Raw genomic sequence first — 17,836 nt, 5'->3', positions numbered from 1 at the left:
CTCAGTCATTATTGCAGAAAACTTGTTTTTTTTATGCTTCTGAAACCCTAACTACGTATGCAAGAATGTGTTTATGTACACATGCTCTAGCTCGCGTACGCAAGCCGAGGGCTACTTTGGTCATTTTATTTCCAAAAATAGATTTTTGTTCATTCAAAAGGTTATATTTTCCATTTTAACACTCATCAAGCCAACTAAATATCTAATTGGACTCTAAACTAGCCTTGGGCCTTAGAGTTCAAGTATCATTGGGGAACAGGGGCCCGAGTCATAAAAGGTACAAAATGCAGTGTCTACAAATATTAGTAGGCAAATGATATACTACTAATGACATGTTCAAACTGAGTGTTATTAATTAAGATGTTTCTAGTTGTGCTTATATTGTTGATTCTATTATTTGTGGCATGCTAGACTGGAACTTTTAAATTTCAAATTCTTGAAGTTTATATCAAAGCATGATATAATTTTATATAAGCATGATTTGAATTGAATGGTGTTGAATGATGTATTAACTAGAGATGGTGAACATTTCTAAATGGATATTCTTCTTTGTGAGGAACATGTCATAATACACCAAAGTGCTATCCCTTATACACCCTAATAAAATGTTTTGGTCAAAAAGAAAAGAGAAGATAACTCTAGTTGATATAATGAATGCCATAATCTTGAGTGCAATAAGCTAAATTCCTATTTAATCAATGGGAAAAAGCTTTGCTTAGTGTATACTATGTGCATAATAGAGTTCTATCTCAAAGGTATTTCATGTGTTATGAAATGAGAAAGTGACCAAATGCTTATCATTTTAAAATGTAGAGGTGTTTAACCTTTTGTAAAATGATAAACCAAAAAGGACTAATTAGTCAAAGAGCTATAGAAAGTGTATATGTAGGTTTTGTGTAAATTTATGGGTATATAATTTATTAGACTTATGTCTAATATAAGAGTGAAATAAAAAGAGATTGAATTTATTGAGTTTAAATTCAAAGATGATTTCAAGAATACCCCAATATCTACTTAAACATGAGTAAATGACTCCAATGTTAAATATCACATTAAGTGGTATTAAAGATTTAAATGTGGTTCACCAAGTAAACAAAGCTGCAGTCAAAGTTTAAGAAATAAAAGGATTTTGATCCAAATTTTATTCCATGAGAAGCTCTTGTTTACATTGTTGAAGGTAATTAAAGTGTAGTCCTAAACAAATGCCTATAGTATTCTTTGAGGGAATTGATCCTAAACTTTGAGAAAGCTTTATGCTTCTAAAAGATGTAGCTTTCTGATATAAAAGCTATTAATGTTGAGATAGACTCAATAATAATTGGGTCTTAATGGATCTACCTCTAGCTTCAAAATCAATTGGTTGAGAGTGGGGCATTAGAACAAGATATAAAATCTTTTGGCCTAAGGTTAGTTGTAAAAGGTTTGAAACAAAAGGGAAAAGATATATTTTGATATCTATGCACTAATAAATATTTTTATTATTAGTTTGATATTTTCTAAAAATCATTCATATAATTTTAAAGAAATTCACTATGTTTGATTATTACATTTTGATGTATGTAATTACAATGTGTATATATATGTGAATTTTGGAATGGTTGAAAACTCAAATGTGGGGGTTTAGAAACTCAAATTGTAGAATTATGATATCCAAGAAGTGAGGGGATATAACCCTCAAAAGAGTCATGAACTCATAAGGATGCTAATGTGCATCAAATATGTGCTTGTTAAAGATATTGAGAATTAACATCTAGGGATGTTAAATTCATTGTGATTAAATTTTGCCATGTGTGGTAGATATCTCAAGTTTAATGATACACATGTGGTGATCCTATTTTGAAAGTATCTCTTTGTGAAATAAAGAAAGTACAAGTGAGTTCATTAATTGAACATTCAAGGATCAATAATGAAATATTGGATTGTCTCCACATATAATTTGAGTATGCATCATATAGATGTGAAGTGACTTTCTTAAATAGTGATCTTGGTAAGGAAGTTTGCTTGAAAGATCTGTGGGTTTGTACTTCTTTAAATAATTAAATGAAAGTCTTTTATGAATGAGAATCAAGTAAAGAAATATAGTGAAGATGTACACTATATTAATCTCATTTTGAGATTAGTGTTGTCTCATTCTATTGGGAATTGTGTTGAGATTAGTGTTGAAAACTTGCTTCTTAGATTTTAATATCGTTAAAGAAGCAAAGACACTCTAATTCCAATAATAAATAAAGAGATTACTGGAAGGGCAGATGCGTAGATCGAGTTTTCTAGTGAATTAAGTACATGTTGCGTGTCATGTATGAAGCAAAACTAGACATTGCCTTCACAGTATATAGACTTTTAAAGTTTCTAAAACTTAAGGTTGATCACTAGAAAGTAATTAATTGTGATGAATATCTATTATATAGAATATTCAAAGTTAATTATATTATTGATGTGAGTGATAATATCTATGTCTAGTTAGATAATCACTCATGTGGGGGTGCTATGTGTAAGCATTAAAGAAATAAGGTGTATTTTCTTATTCTACTATAGAATTAAATTGAAAGCATTGATTATAATGGTAACGGGCAAGGAAGGAAAATGGCTAAGGTTTTGATAAAGTGTCATGGCCATGACCATAGTAAGCCATTCCTTGTATAGTAGTTGTGAAACCACAATGTGCATGGTATATATGAGTTGTATACAAAGTGGACTTAGACTTAAAAGTCTAAGACAAGAAGAGTAAGGCAAGTCAAATGTGTTTGGACTAGTCCATTGCCTACGTAAATTCAAAATAGGCCCTTTACCGAAGCGTGTTCAAGACTTGGTAAGGATAACATCCATTGGAATGAGATTAAAACCCTTCTTTTAAGAGAATCACCAATAGTGGGAACCCAACCTCGACTTGATTTAATCCAAGAGGTTTAAAGGGTAACAACAAGCTATTGATACGTGGTTAGTAAGAGCACTAAATTTGTATCTCATTCAGGATGGATTAGAGCAGACTGTTACGATGGAAATAGAGGATGTGTTTTAAACTCTTAATGAAGTTCATAAATCATAAATGTCTGTGTTACAAGGACATAAGAAGGAACTTCACATTTGTGAACATAAGAGTGGTGCGGCTTCTAGCAAGAATAAAAGGGTTTTCTCTTGTACATGTTCACTAAATCGGGAAGAGCACAAGGCCATAATAATGCTAACAACATGGATTTCTAAATGTCTTATGGATATTCGCATGTGTGTGTTGTTTCTGATTTCAACACATAAGGGTTTTGGTTTAAGCACCAAGCCACCATTAACTTTGTTGATTTCTTGAGCAATTACACTAAAAGGAGGTTTAAGTTGAAAGACACCTTCCACTATGCATGATAGAATACCAATCAAGTGAGACATATATTATTACAACCTAGTGGGGGATTGTAGTGTGTGTGTGTGTATATATAGGTATATACAAGGATAAATTGTAATAATGATATAAGGATGGAGAGTATTCATTTGTAAAATGAATAAAGTGGAAAATTCAAGTACTAGAATTTTCTTTGTGAAAATTCAAGTTCCATATATATATATATATGTGTGTGTGTGTGTGTGTGTGTGTGTGTGTGTGTGTCTATTGAAAGGACATAACCTTTCATATTAGATATATATTAAAAATACATTTTGATGAAAATGTGTCCATTGAAAGGACACAACCTTTCATATTGGATATATATCAAAAGTGTCTTTTGACCAAAAGGTACCTATTAAATGAAAAGGTACTTATTAAAGGGTTATAATCATTTTGGTATAAATAGTGGCTTATATTTACTTGATAACTAATTTTTCTCTTCCAAAAGTTAGGTTATGTTTGGTAACAGTTTTTATTTTCTATTTTCAAAAACTTGTTTTTGGGAATATAAAGAAAAAAACAATTTTCTTGTATTTCTAAAATCAAAAACATGTTTGGTTCGTTGAAATTAAAAAGATAGTCTTTCAAAGAAAAAAATAGAAAATACTAAAATATGTTGTTACTAGGATTTGAACTCTAATGCTAACTCATTAAATGAGATAGATTCATTAAATTAAATGCGTGTTTTCATTTACTTTTGAAAATTAGAAACTGAAAACAAACTTTTGCATGTTTTCAGTTTCCTTCACAAATTGAGTTTTGAGAACAGTTTTTGTTTTCTGTCCATTTTGGGTTGCCAAACAAGTTTTCTAGTCTCAAAAATAGAAAATTGTTTTTGGAAACAGAAAATAAGGGGAAAAAACAGTTATCAAACATACCCTTAGTTTCTAAGAAACACAAGAAATCCTATGGGTATTCTCCAAAATTGCTATTTGAAGAACCCATAAACTTGGTTGTATCCTAGGGACAAGTTTATAGAAACCCTTTAGCAACTTGCGTATGGGGACAAATATTGTCTAAAGATAACATTCAATTGTGTCTCCAAGTCAATCACTAATTTCTATTTACTTGATGTGTTCATTTTGTTCTTTTATTATTACTCCTTGATTTGGTGAAATCCCAACTATAAGTGTGAAGTTGAAGTTGAAGATGGAGAACCCAACCCCCAATCCCCATGTTTGTGTGTTTTCTCTCTCCAACTCCCCAAATAAGAATTTTTTGTCATTTAATTATTGAAAAAAAGAAAAAGAAAAAAGGCACCTCACATTAGAGTTAAGTTGATGTTACAAGATTGACATGCACTAGCCTAGCCTTAAAGCTATTTGTTTTTTTTGGGGGGGGGGGGGGGGGAGGGGGGGGGTGGTGGGGGTGGTCTGTGGGTGTTGGTGGGGGTTGGGGTTGTGGTCCTTCAAAATAGACAGCCACTCAAAGTGACGTAACACTTTAAACTTTAGTTTGGGATAAACGCATACTTTAATTTGGGATAAACGCATACTTTAATTTTTAATTGGAACTCCCTTTCATTTATTTACCTTTAAACTTGTTAAAGAAAAAGTTTTGAAGTGGTTGTGGAAAGTGATGTAGCTCCTATATAGATTAGGATAATTGAGTAATGAGAATCAATATCTTAAGCTCACTTGTTGAATGTCTTTCATTGCTTTAAGATACAATTGATACGGAGAAGAAAAAAGCATGGAGTGTCATATATGAAATTGTGGTTTCATTTTTTAAGTGAGCTTTCAATTTTTAAATGAAGTTGTTATAAAGTGATTAGGATGGAAACCGAAGAAGAAATAAAAACAATACAAGATGGGTACAAGCCAAACCCATAACCTATTCCTTTGCGTGCAACAAAATTTGGCCATAACTTTTGATTATGATGCATACACATTGTAGACACTCGATTTTGCACCCATGATTTAATTAAGGAAGATAATTGGAGTGACCAAATCATGTACCCAAAATTCATGATTGCATTACATGCATTAATTCATTCATTGCATATCATAAAAATGATCTTGAGATTCTAACGGTCGTGACAATATGCCCGGTTTCCAAATCAGACCCTCAGATCGAAAGATATCGCTTGATCAAGATTGCTGGCATGGGAATAAAGGGGATAGTTGGATAACAATAAAATTGAGGATAATCTAGACTTTATCAAGATTTATTTTAGAATATTTATCTACAAGATAATTGTTGCTGAAAAGGCCTAAATTATCCAGAAAAGAGTTAAAATTTTAGAATACAAATTTAAAAAACACGTCTAAGTGCAAGTTCTGGCTCAAGAAAACCTAAAAAAGGAGTCCAAAACGCACCCGAACACGAAAGCGCGATTGGCATCCAAAAGTGCCATTCGGCACTTTCAAAGTGCTGAATGGTACACATTTGGGTTTTGGCCCGACGGTCTTCGGGTGACGTTAAAACACATCCTTTTCGACTATTTAATGGAAGGTCGTGTCCCAGTTCATATCCTAATTGTCTAAGCTATTTTTTCGAGTCTCCCAGCCTCTATAAATAGAGACTACATCTCAAAATTCAGCACACTTTTTCACGTTCTCTGATTTCCCCTCTTTTTTATTCTTCTTTTCTATTATTTTCTCTCTTACGTTAAAGACGTTTTGGAGGCCCTAGCCTTAAGAATTTATTTTTTGTAAGTAAGGTATTTTAGGTTTCAAAGATAATTGAATAAATTTCTTTGAATAAGAAGAGTACGTCCATGCAAGATGTTGTCTTTCTTTACCCTCCTTTTTGTTTTTTTATTTTATTTTATTTTGATGATGCATGATGTAGATATTCTTTTAGTTTCAATTTATAATGTTCATGCCATGTGTTGTTAATATTTTTGTTGAAATATGTTCTTAATGCTTTTGTTGTCATGATTTACCTTTTGAGTTTCAAAAATCTGCATATTATCACATTTTTTTTAAAACCAAAAACTAATCTATATCTTCCTTAGATGCAAATCTGAATTTTTTCTAACATAAAAATTGATCTATATCTTCCTTAAATGCATATCTAAATTTTTTTCTAATACAAAAACAGATTTGTATCTTCCTTAGATGCAAATCTGATTTTTTTTTTCTAATATAAAAAAAAAATTTGTATTTTCCTTAGATGCAAATCTGAATTTTTTTAACATAAAAACTGATTTTTATCTTCTTTAGACACAGATTTGAATTTTTTTAACATAAAAATTGATTTGTATCTTCCTTAGATACAGATCTGATTTTTTCTAAACATAGCAGATTTTGAAATAAAAAAGAAAGTCATAAGTAGTGATGTTTTGTTTGTTTGATTCATAAGCAGTGATATTTTGTTTGTTTGATTCATAGGTAGTGATATTTTTTTTGTTTTGTTTAATGCAAGTAGCGTAGGTTTATTTCATGGGTATAGTCCTTTTATAAAAAAGAAATATTTTTCTTATTTTATTTAATATAAAAAACAAATCTGATTTTTTTACAAATCTTGATTTTCTGACTTACAAAACAAATCTGATTTTTTTTTACAAATCTTGATTTTCTAACTTACAAAACAGATCTAATTTTTTTTTACATACAAACCAAAAACCAATTTTTTATTTTACTTCAAAACAAATCTGATATTTTTTTTAAGCAAAAAACCTTGTTTTACTTAATAAAACGGATCTAATTTTTCTTCACTAAAAACTAATTTTTTACCTATACCAAAACAGACCTGGTTTTTTTTTTTTTTTAATGAATCAAATAAAAAAAAAATTACAAAAAACAGATCTGAATTTTTTAAAGAAGTGGACACATTCATGAAGTAGATTTATGTGATTTAGTTTTGTTCATGTGGGCAACATATCATTCATGTCATGCATAAAGGAGTACATTGTTCACAAGAGTCTGGAAGATGAGACTCTGTCTAGGCGGAATGAGTGCCTAACACCTTCCCATTCTGTAACCTAGCCTCCGAAATTAGTGTCATTGGATAGGTACACCTAGGTTTTACCTTTTTTTTTTTTTTTTTTTGGGTAGATTGTAACTAGGACAAAACCCATGTATCTTTAGTAGATTGTAACTAGGACCCAAAGCCATGTAATACTCAATTTATCAAACATGTATTCTTTTGTATTCAATCAGTGGGAATGGAACAATTCAGTCATGTATTTTGTATTTAGTTTTTTTTTTCTTTTTTTTTTGTATAAAAAAAAATGGTAACTCCACACCACTTACCCAAAAAGAGAGGTGTCTTTCAAAGTACCCAAAAATCTCTCTTTTGAGAGACACTTTTGTGGTCTCTCACACACATGGCACATATGATATGGGTGACCATCAACCTAAAGTGTTCAAGTTCATATATCACAAGTACTCAACGAAACAAACTCTATTGGATAATTCACGGAGTGAGGATGTATCCTACCTATAGGCCATACATAGCTCATTTGAATAAAGTGTTTTGTTGTCATAAGAAAAAAAGAATAAAGAGAACAACAAACTTATAATTGGACAATGAATTTTAGTTTGCTCAACTGGTAAAATCTATTATCGTCAAATAAATGATTTGGAATTCAATCCCTACCTACACCAAAAACCAATTGGTATCTGGACTCGATGAAAAAGAATAATCATCATAAAATGACGCGTGGGAAGAAGCTAAAATAACCTGCAAAAATGAGTGTTAATTTGGAATTGAATTTTCAATTTGAGCAATTAACTCACTAAACATTAGGTTTATTGTTTGTGATAAACAATGTCGACTTATACAGTTTTATGCCTAAGAAAATAAATCTAAGAATTTTTTTTTAATATTTAAATATCAATTGAATTATAATTTTTAACTTTCTATGTTATTATAATTTATTTTAAAGCTCTATTGCATTCTTTTGGAGATGCAAAATTACTAAGTTTTGCTAATATCTACTTTTCAATAGATAAAAATGAATCAACTTAATCTTTTTATGACATAACCATTTGCATTCTTTTGGAGATGCAAAATTACTAATTAATTTTTGCTAATATCTCTTTGTCAATAGATAAAAATTAATTAAATTAATCTTGTAAGGGCACGGTTTGCAGCCCAGGCCCAATATGTATGGGGTTGGTGGTTAATGAGCCCAGCACAATGAATTTGTAGAGAGTGGGTCCAAGAACTAGGTCCTAGAGAATCTAACAACAGCTAGGAAGTGTTTGAAAGACGATCATGCAAGAAAAAAATATGTAAAATAGAGTCAACATATTGCCGAGGAGGCAAATATTTGCATAGATCAATGAAGCTGGTTACAAGTGTAGTTCTGGTTGCTACAGTCTGCTCTCTCTTTCCTTCTCTTTTTTTTCCTCCCCTTTTCATGAAGGGGTTTCTTTATTATATAGTCCCTCTTAGGCAATCCTTACCCTACACTTGTCGATAATTTGGGTTGCTACTTGAGTATTTGTCCCATCAGACATCTCCTCTGACCCCTCTGTGAGTTGCGGTGATCAAGGAAACACTGTTCAGGGGTCTTCTCCACATAAATGCAGCCAGAAAAGCAACTACAATGTATTTAATACAGCGGCAGCAGCTTTTCCTTAGATATTTTTGAGTCCCCTTCGTTCTTGCGTGTCCCCAAGGCATGCTTCCATCACTGGGGCTTCTATGGAGGTCATTCTTACAATGGGAATTCAGGCTTGAGGCGTATCAACCATAGCCGAGGAGGAGTTGCTCCTCGGACCACCTTCTATTCATTTATTACTCTTGAGACTTTAAACTAGAATTTCTCAACTCTATTTGTCTCTCCTCGAACATGCCAATACCTTTGGATAAGGCCTAAGGCCTAATATATGAATTTTTGGGCCCTTATCCCTACAATAGCCCCTCAAAACTATAGTTTTTCCCTCTCATCCGAGGAGAAAAAATGGGGTTTTGATCTTAAAGAGATAAGTCCATTTATTTCTTTGGCTTACACATGCGAAAGCGTCATTTCCCACGCTTCATAACTGCTTCTGACGCTTCGGGGTCCGCGAATCATCATTTATAGCTCCAGGTGGTTTCTCGTCCCCCAAATCCAACGGTGGAGCATAGATCCAATGGCTAAGTTTTTCTTCTGGAATTTTGAGCAGGATAGTTCCCACTTACTTTCGCTTCCTATATAAAGTGTATGGGGAGATCTTTTCTCCATTTTACAGGCCTTCAAATTCCCAGAGACATCAGACACTTACGCTCTCAACTACTTTCCAAGATAAAACAACTCCTCACCCCTTTTCCTCAAGAGATCTTCTAGGACATTTTCCTTTAAAGGTATCAAGGATTAGAGTACATTTTAGTTCCTATGAATTTACATTTTCGCTGAATATTTCTTTTTCTCCTCGGCTCTTTAGTTATTACTTCTTTATTTACAAATCCCAGTCTCTTCATCTTAGATTAGCCAAATGGGTAGATTCACAAGTTTAGTAGACTCTCCCGCAAAAATAAAGATTTTTAAACAAAGGTACCATATACCTAATGAAGTCGGCCTACGATATTGTTCCCCGGAGCAAATCGTTTCGCATAGAGAGGAAGGGAAGTCATCATCCCTATAATAGCCTTCATAGAAAGAGGGATGACCCTTCCTATGGGTAGGATAAATCGTGATTACCTTATTAACCATAGGCTGTTCCCCCATCAGTGCGCACCTAATATGTTTAAGATTCTAGGCTACGTTGATGCTCTCAACGAGCATCTTAGATTGGACCTCACATGGCATGATGTGGTCCACATGTACGAATGCCACTCTCAAGCCGATGAAGGGTTTTACCTCAAGTCCAGGTTGGCCATCATCAGGCTTATTTCGTGCCTCCCCAAATCTAACAAAGGGTTGAAAGATGACTACCTCATCGCTTCAGGGGCATGGCATGATGGTCTCCAGTGCCTAACCCAAGAGAGAGAGCCAGGTGGGATGCCTTAGAGTTAGGTTTTCCAGCACGAATCTTAGATTCTTTAACCCTACCGATGTCTTGCATTTTATTTTCTTTAGATGATGGACTTCAGTAGTCTGATGGTGTTTGGTTTTTTGGCTATTTCTACAGATAGGAGGCAAGTTGCTCCTCAGCTCAGTCTTACAAATGTTGCAGCCCTCAACTACTTGCTTCGGTCTGAAATTTTTGTGAGCGAGGACCGAACAGCTACGAGCTATCCACTTGGTCCTAGACTTTGATCCTATCTCCAAGGTTTTTCAAGAGTTCGGACATGCCATCAGAGCTAGTGATCCTTAGATAAACCATATTGACGTGTCAAAGTTGGAATTCTTGGCCCGAGACGACCTTCCTCCAGTCATACTACCAGGCCATCAAATTCCTCCTCCACTCATCATACCACTTCAACAAGTCCCTCTCAAAGCAACAGTTGCATTGGAAGAAGGAGTAGTCTCCTCGCGGTTTTCATTAAATGAGGAGATAAACCAGTTTCACTTCGAAGGGGAAGAAGGAACACCGAAGAGACTTTTGGAGCTCTCGAATTCTGAAACTGAGCTTGACAAGCTTTCTTCTGCTCGTCCCTCAAAGTTAGTCGTTACCTGGACTGACTCAAGTCTCGAGGGAGAAGAAAGTATGGATCAACAGAAGGAGAGATCCAACTTGAGGGGTCTGATGGCAAACAGGAATAAGTGGGTAACTCCGACAGAGACTCCCAAGGCCCAGGTTCTCGCCAAACTTCCTCCCCCTCCTCCTCCTCCTCTTGCCAACCTTGGACAGTGTGTTGATCCTGATCCGAAGAAGAAGAGGCCATAACAAGAGTTGGAAGAGGGGGAGGTGCCCCCTCAAAGGGGTACCAAACAGTAGAAAACCAAGGACCTTAAAGATAAGAGGTCTAAATCTATAGATAGCAAAAATGATGCTGAGGTGCACCGCTAACAGCGCACATGAGGCCCCATGATGGAGATAGACGGGGCCCCTATCCCCTATGACTCCACCATAAGGGAATCCAGCAGGGGGCACGCCACCCACCTAGCCCAAGCCTTGGAGCAGCCTCTCTTCCTCTCTAAGGATATGAAATCCCTCAGGCGGACAAGGTAACCCGATCTGTTTATGTCCCTAAAGAAAGACCTTGCTGTGGTAAGTGAGCAGTAACGCATTAATTCGTTTATAGATATTTCTTTCATATACACACTTTAACCACTTTGCCACTTTTATGTAGGTCACTCAGCAAGTCTATGTGGCCGAAGAGTGGGTTCGAAATGCCCATCACAAACTTGAGGTTGAGGCCCACTCTTCTTGCGAGGTCGAGAAAGCATTTGGGGCTGAGAAGGATGAGAAGGCGCAGCTGGCTGAGAAGTTGAAAGAGTTAGAGCATGAATGCTTAAGCGCTCTGGCGGGGCTAAAGACTGCTGAGGCTCAAGCCAAGGATCAATAGAAGCTGTTGTTCATGACAGAGATTAACCTGGCCACCTAGAAACAGCTGGTTTTAGACCTCACAGCTAAGCTGCAGAGGGTTAAGGATACAGCAAAAGAGGTAGCCCGGGTGGCCAAGGAAACCACTGAAGCTGTAGTGGCCGCGACCTACGAGCGCAGAGTGAATGAGACAGAGATAAGGCTGGCTGAGGAGGTGGCCGAAGTGTGCAGGGACTACTACACTATCTCCTGGATAAAGGCGCTCAATAGCGCGGGGGTCCTTGCAAACTCTGAGCTGAGGAAGGCTGAGAACATGTACTTCCCCCAACATATTCGTGAAGTTCCAACTGACCTTCCTCCAACCACTATTCTCCCTTTCCTACTCCCTGAGCAGGCCCTTAATGCCCAAGCTCTTACTATTGGTGCTGAGGTTCCCTTAGTGGTGGTTGGGAAGGGTGAGGAGGTCCTACCCACGGCCAGAGATGCTCCTTCTGAGGACAACATTTGCATTAAGGACATGGTCTCCCAAGCTAAGGCAACAGAGTCCAAGTCTGATGCTAGGGGTGCTAAGCGCAAGGCCACTAATTCCAAGAAAGGACCTTCTCCTGTGCAGAAGTAGCTGTAGTATATTTTTATTTTATTTTGTTATGTATATTGTCAACTCTAGTATTGTCATCATTATTTTTGTTATGGTTTTTGCCATCGTATGTAATGATACTACTTTTGATTAATGAATGGAATTCTCTTTCAATTTCTCGTGTTTTTGCTTTTCATACTCTCGGGATTATTGTTGTTTCAAACAAAATTTATCTTGTGACCATTCTAGTTGTAGCAAGTACTAATAGCAATTTGTACTTGGATAAATAATTTAAGAATTTACACTCGGACAAATAATTCAAGAATTCTATCTTGTCTAGAATTACCAATTTGAGGATTTGGCTATGACTTAGTGAGAAACAAATAGATAACATGGACTATTTAAACACTTAGAAAATATGCCAAAATGTGTCAACTTTCCCCCATCATCTGGTCCGAGGACTGCAAGCGTGATTGTGGTTCAATTTAAACACTTATAAAAGTTATCATTACGTGTTAACCTTCTCCTATCATCTAGTTCTAGGACTTCATGTATGATTGGGTTTTAGTTTAAACACTTATAAAAATTGTCATTTGTGTGTTAACCTTCCCCCATCATCTGGTCCGAGGACTTCAGGCATGATTAGGTTTTAGTTTAAACACTTATAAGAGTTGTCATTTGTGTGTTAACCTTCCCCCATCATCTGGTCCGAGGGCTTCAAGCATGATTAGGTTTTAATTCAAACAATTATAAAAGTTATCATTGCGTGTTAACCTTCTCCCATCATCTGGTTCGAGGACTTTAGACATGATTGGGTTTTAGTTTAAACACTTATAAAAGTTGTCATTTGGGTGTTAACCTTCCCCCACCATTTGGTCTGAGGACTTCAGGCATGATTGGGTTTTACTTTAAACACTTATAAAAGTTATCATTGTGTGTTAACCTTCTCCCATCATCTGGTCCGAGGACTTCAGGCATGATTGGGTTTTAGTTTAAACACTTATAAAAGTTGGAATAATGAGAAACATAACGCCCTTAATATATGAGCATATTGACAGAAGAAAATTTCATTAATAATAATACATTTTCAAGTTGTTTATATTCCATAAGCGTAGTATTACATGTCCATCCAAATCTTCCAGAAAGTACGCTCCTATACCAGCCACCGAGGTGATACGATATGACCCTTCCAAATTAGGTCATAGCTTTCCCCACACCGAGTTCTTTGCAGTACCCAGAACCTTTCTCAACATCAAATTACCAAGTGCCAATGGTCTCAGCTTCACGTTGGCATCATAACCTTGCTTGAGTTTGTGTTTGTAGTATGCCAATTGAACCATTGCATTTTCCCTTCTTTCTTCAATCAAGTCCAAACTCATTTCCAGCAGTTCGTCGTTAATGGTCGATTTGAAGGAGTTAGTCCTTAACATTGGGAAACCAGTTTCCAAAGGGATAACAGCTTTGGCCCTATATGTCATTGAGAAAGGAGTCTCCCCCGTCGACCTGCGACGTATGGTTCAGTACTTCTACAGGACATGTGGTAGTTCATCCACCCACTTTCCTTTTGTATTGTCCAGCCTCTTCTTGAGTCCGCTTACAATGACCTTGTTAACAGCCTCTGCTTGCCCATTTATCAAGGGGTAAGCTAGGGTAGAATACCTATTTGTAATTCCCAAGTCACAACAGTACCTTCTGAAGGATTTGCTATCAAATTGAAGGCCATTGTCTGAGATGAGGGTGCGAGGGACTCCAAATCGGGTAACAATATTCTTCCATACAAACTTCTTGTCATCCATATCCCTGATGTTCGATAGAGACTTGGCTTCAACCCATTTAGTGAAGTAGTCTATACCGACTAGGAGGTATCTTTTGTTTCCCACTACCTTTGGAAAGGGTCCCACAATGTCCAAGCCCCATTGAGCAAAAGGCCAAGGGCTGGACGGCGGATTCAGGACTCCCCCCAGTCGATGCATGTTTGGTGAGAATCTTTGGCACTGGTCGCACTTTTTCACATACTCCTGTGCTTCTCTTTGCATATTCGGCCACCAATAGCCTTGAGTGATGGCTCTGTGCGTCAGAAATTGGCCTCCTATGTGCCTCTCATAAATCCCCTCATGCAACTACTCGAGGAGTAGTTCTGTTGTCTCTGGGTGTACACATTGCAAGTACGGTCCGGAAAATGAGCGCTTATACAATTTTTAGTCCTCAGACAGCCAGAACCGAGGGGCCTTTCTATGTACTTTGTCTGCTTCTGATTTCTCCTCAGGCAGGGCGTCCTCCTTCAGATTAATACCAGGGGGTCCATCCAGCTAGGCCGCACCCTAACCTGGTGGACATGAACACTTCTCTGTTCGTCACTGTGGGCTTGTACATGTCTTCTACAAGGATGACCCTAAGTAAGTTCTGCGCTGAGGAGGTTGCAAGCATGGTGAAGGAATCGGCGTGGGCGTTTCCACTCCTAGGAATATGTAACAGGTTAAAAGATTCGAAGTCTAACTGCAAGTGTCTAACCTGGCTCAAATACCTCTGCATTCTCTCATCCCTCGTTTCAAACTCCCCTTTCACTTAGTCGACAACCAATCTGGAGTTCGAGAGTATCTTTATTGCCTTTTCACCCATTCTTCAAACCATGGCCATTCCCATCAGCAGAGCTTCATATTCAACTTTGTTGTTGGTGGCTGAGAATCCTAATGTAAGAGACTTCTCGATGGTGATCCCCTCGGGGGATACTAGCACTAGCCCCACTCCAGAACCCTTTTGATTTGCTGCTCCGTCAACGTGCACTACCCAGGATAGGGAACCCTGCTGGGAGATCATGTCAACTAATTTTCCATCCATGTATTATGCTTTCGTTTCTTCTTCTAAGGGGGATTCCGCGAACTCGGCCACCAGATCCGCTTGGACTTGGCCCTTGACAGAAGTACGATGCATGTACTTGATGTCGAAGGCCCCCAGTATGGTGGCCCATTTGGCAACCTTCCCCGTATAATCAGCACTCTAGAGCAATGCTCTGGGTGGAAGTTGAGTTAAGATAATAACCGTGTACTTAAAAGTAATGGGGAGCTTGCGTGTGGCGTGTACCACTACCAGAATGGCTTTCTCCAGTGATGGATAGCGAACCTTGGCCTCATGTAGTGACCTGCTTACATAATAGACTGTCCTTTGGACGCCGTTGTCAACTCGTATCAAAACCAAGCTTACCACGTGAGAGGTCACGACAATGTAGGCAAACAAGACTTCATCAACCTCAGGGCTGGACATGATAGGAGGCCAAGAGAGATAATCCTTAAGCTACTAGAAGGCCAAAGCTCATTCCTCGGTCCATTCGAACCCTTTTCCATTTATTCATCAGCAAGAAGAAAGGTCGGCACCTATCCGCTGACCGAGAAATGAACCAGTTTAGGGCAGCAGTCATTCCGGTCAGTTTCTGGATCTCCTTGGGATTCCGAGGTGGTTGTAGGCTATTGATTACTTTAATCTGGTCGGGATTAACTTCAATTCCCTGTGGGTTACCATGTAGCCCATAAATTTGCCTAATCCCACACCAATGGAACACTTGGAAGCATTGAGGTACAAATTGTGTTTCCTCAGAACTCCAAAGATGCTCTCGAGGTCCCTCAAGTGCTCAGACAACACCTTGCTTTTCACTCTCATGTCATCTATATAGACCTCAATGCTCTGTGGTTCAAACATCCTGGTCATCATCCTTTGGTAGGTGGACCCTGCATTCTTTAGACTGAACGACATTACTTTGTAGTGATAATTTCCTGTAGGGGTAACAAAAGCTGTCTTTTCCTAATTGTCCGAGGCTAGTGGTATTTGGTGGTATCCTTAAAAGGCGTCTAGGAAGCTCATCCAGAGATGGCCTACAGTTGCATCCACCAGCTAGTCTATCTTGGGCATAGGGAAAGGATCCTTTGGGCAAGCCCTATTCAGATCTGTGAAGTTCACACACATTCGTCATTTTCCACTCTTTTTCTTCACCACCACGGTATTGGCCAACCATTCAAGGTAGAACACCTCATTGATAGCCCCTGCACGCTTTAGTTTCTCCACCTCATCTCTCACAACATCAGAGTGGTCTCTAGATGAGTGTCGAGGGGGTTGCCTCTTGGGAATGGCAGATGGACTAACATTTAGATGATGGCAGATGAAGTTTGGATCCACCCCTGGGGCTTTGTAAGTGCTCCATGCGAAGATGTCCATGTTTTTTCTAAGAAACTCTACCAGCTCTTTCTTCTCTAGGGGGTAACTGAGCCCCAATCTGAAAGAATTTCTCCGAATCATCACCAATAGCAACTTTTACCAGATCCTCACATTTAACCTCCTCAGCCGACCTACTGACAGACAACGCCGGAGTCCTTAATTGCAATAAACCACCTTCGGCATGGGCCAAGGACTCGGCTTCGAGTTGATGCCGGATGGCAGCCACTAAGCATTGCCTAGCCATCAACTAATCTCCCAGGATTTCCTTGACCTGGCCCCCGGATGGGTATTTCACCTTTTAGTGCAGAATAGAGGAGATAGCTCCGAGGGTATGAAGCCATGGTCTGGCTACAATGGCTGTGTTGGGTGAATAAGCGTCCACTATAATCAAGTCTACCTCCACAATTTCTAAGCTAGTTTACATAGGTAGTCTAATTTGGCCTTTCGAGATGACGACATTCCCATCAAAACTATATTATTTTGTGACTGATTATATAATATCTTTGTGTTGTAGGTAACAAGGGTTTTACATGCAAATTGGGGCTAGGCCAATTGAATCAAGTCAACTTACATCCAGCCAGGCATGAATTCAAGAGAAGACCAACCCAAGTAAATTTAAGTCCAATTGGAGCAAGGAATCAAAGGAAATTTGCACCAAATCCAAGTCCAATTCGGATTAGGATTCCAGCCTGAATATCAGTTAGTATTTTCAGCATAACTTTCAGCTCAAATGTCCAATTAAGATGATTCAAATTGGGCTGGAAATTTAACTTAAAGGGCTACAACTTTGTAGTTTATCAAAAGCCCTAATTCTCATATTAATTGGGCCAAAATCGTCAGTTAAGTGAAGCCTAAAAATCTAGGATTTTCTCCAAACAGGAATTCAACTTGTAATAGGATTCCTTGACCTATTTAAAGGCTTTTTAGGGCAAAATTCAGGGAGGCAAGTACTAGGGCTGAGATGCAAAACAGGAAATTGGAGCAAGAGGCAGTGCCGCATGTAGCTTCTCTGTAACTTTTCTCCATGATAGCATTGAGACTATTTCTTTCTTTATTTTATTTGTCTAGTTTAATGTTTAGTATTTTATTCTTTTGTTTTATTTCAATTACCATGAGTAGCTAAATTTATAATTAGGATTGAGGATGAAACCTTGTTAAGGATTATCAGTAATATTTATGTGATTTGATTTTTCCCACAATAGTTGTTCTTTAATGATTTAAATTGTTCTTGCTTCATATCAATTGACTAAGATGGGATTCTAGATATGAGTTCAATCATATTTTTCTCATGATTTAGGATTTGTCTTAATTAATTGAATACTTGGTTTATTAATTCTTGATTATAAAATTAGATATATCTTGTGATTTGTTTGG

The sequence above is a fragment of the Quercus suber genome, unplaced genomic scaffold, assembly GCF_002906115.3.
Source record: "Quercus suber isolate HL8 unplaced genomic scaffold, Cork oak 2.0 scaffold_197, whole genome shotgun sequence".
In the NCBI taxonomy this organism is placed as follows: domain Eukaryota; kingdom Viridiplantae; phylum Streptophyta; class Magnoliopsida; order Fagales; family Fagaceae; genus Quercus; species Quercus suber.
Note: the sequence above shows the minus strand (reverse complement) of the source record.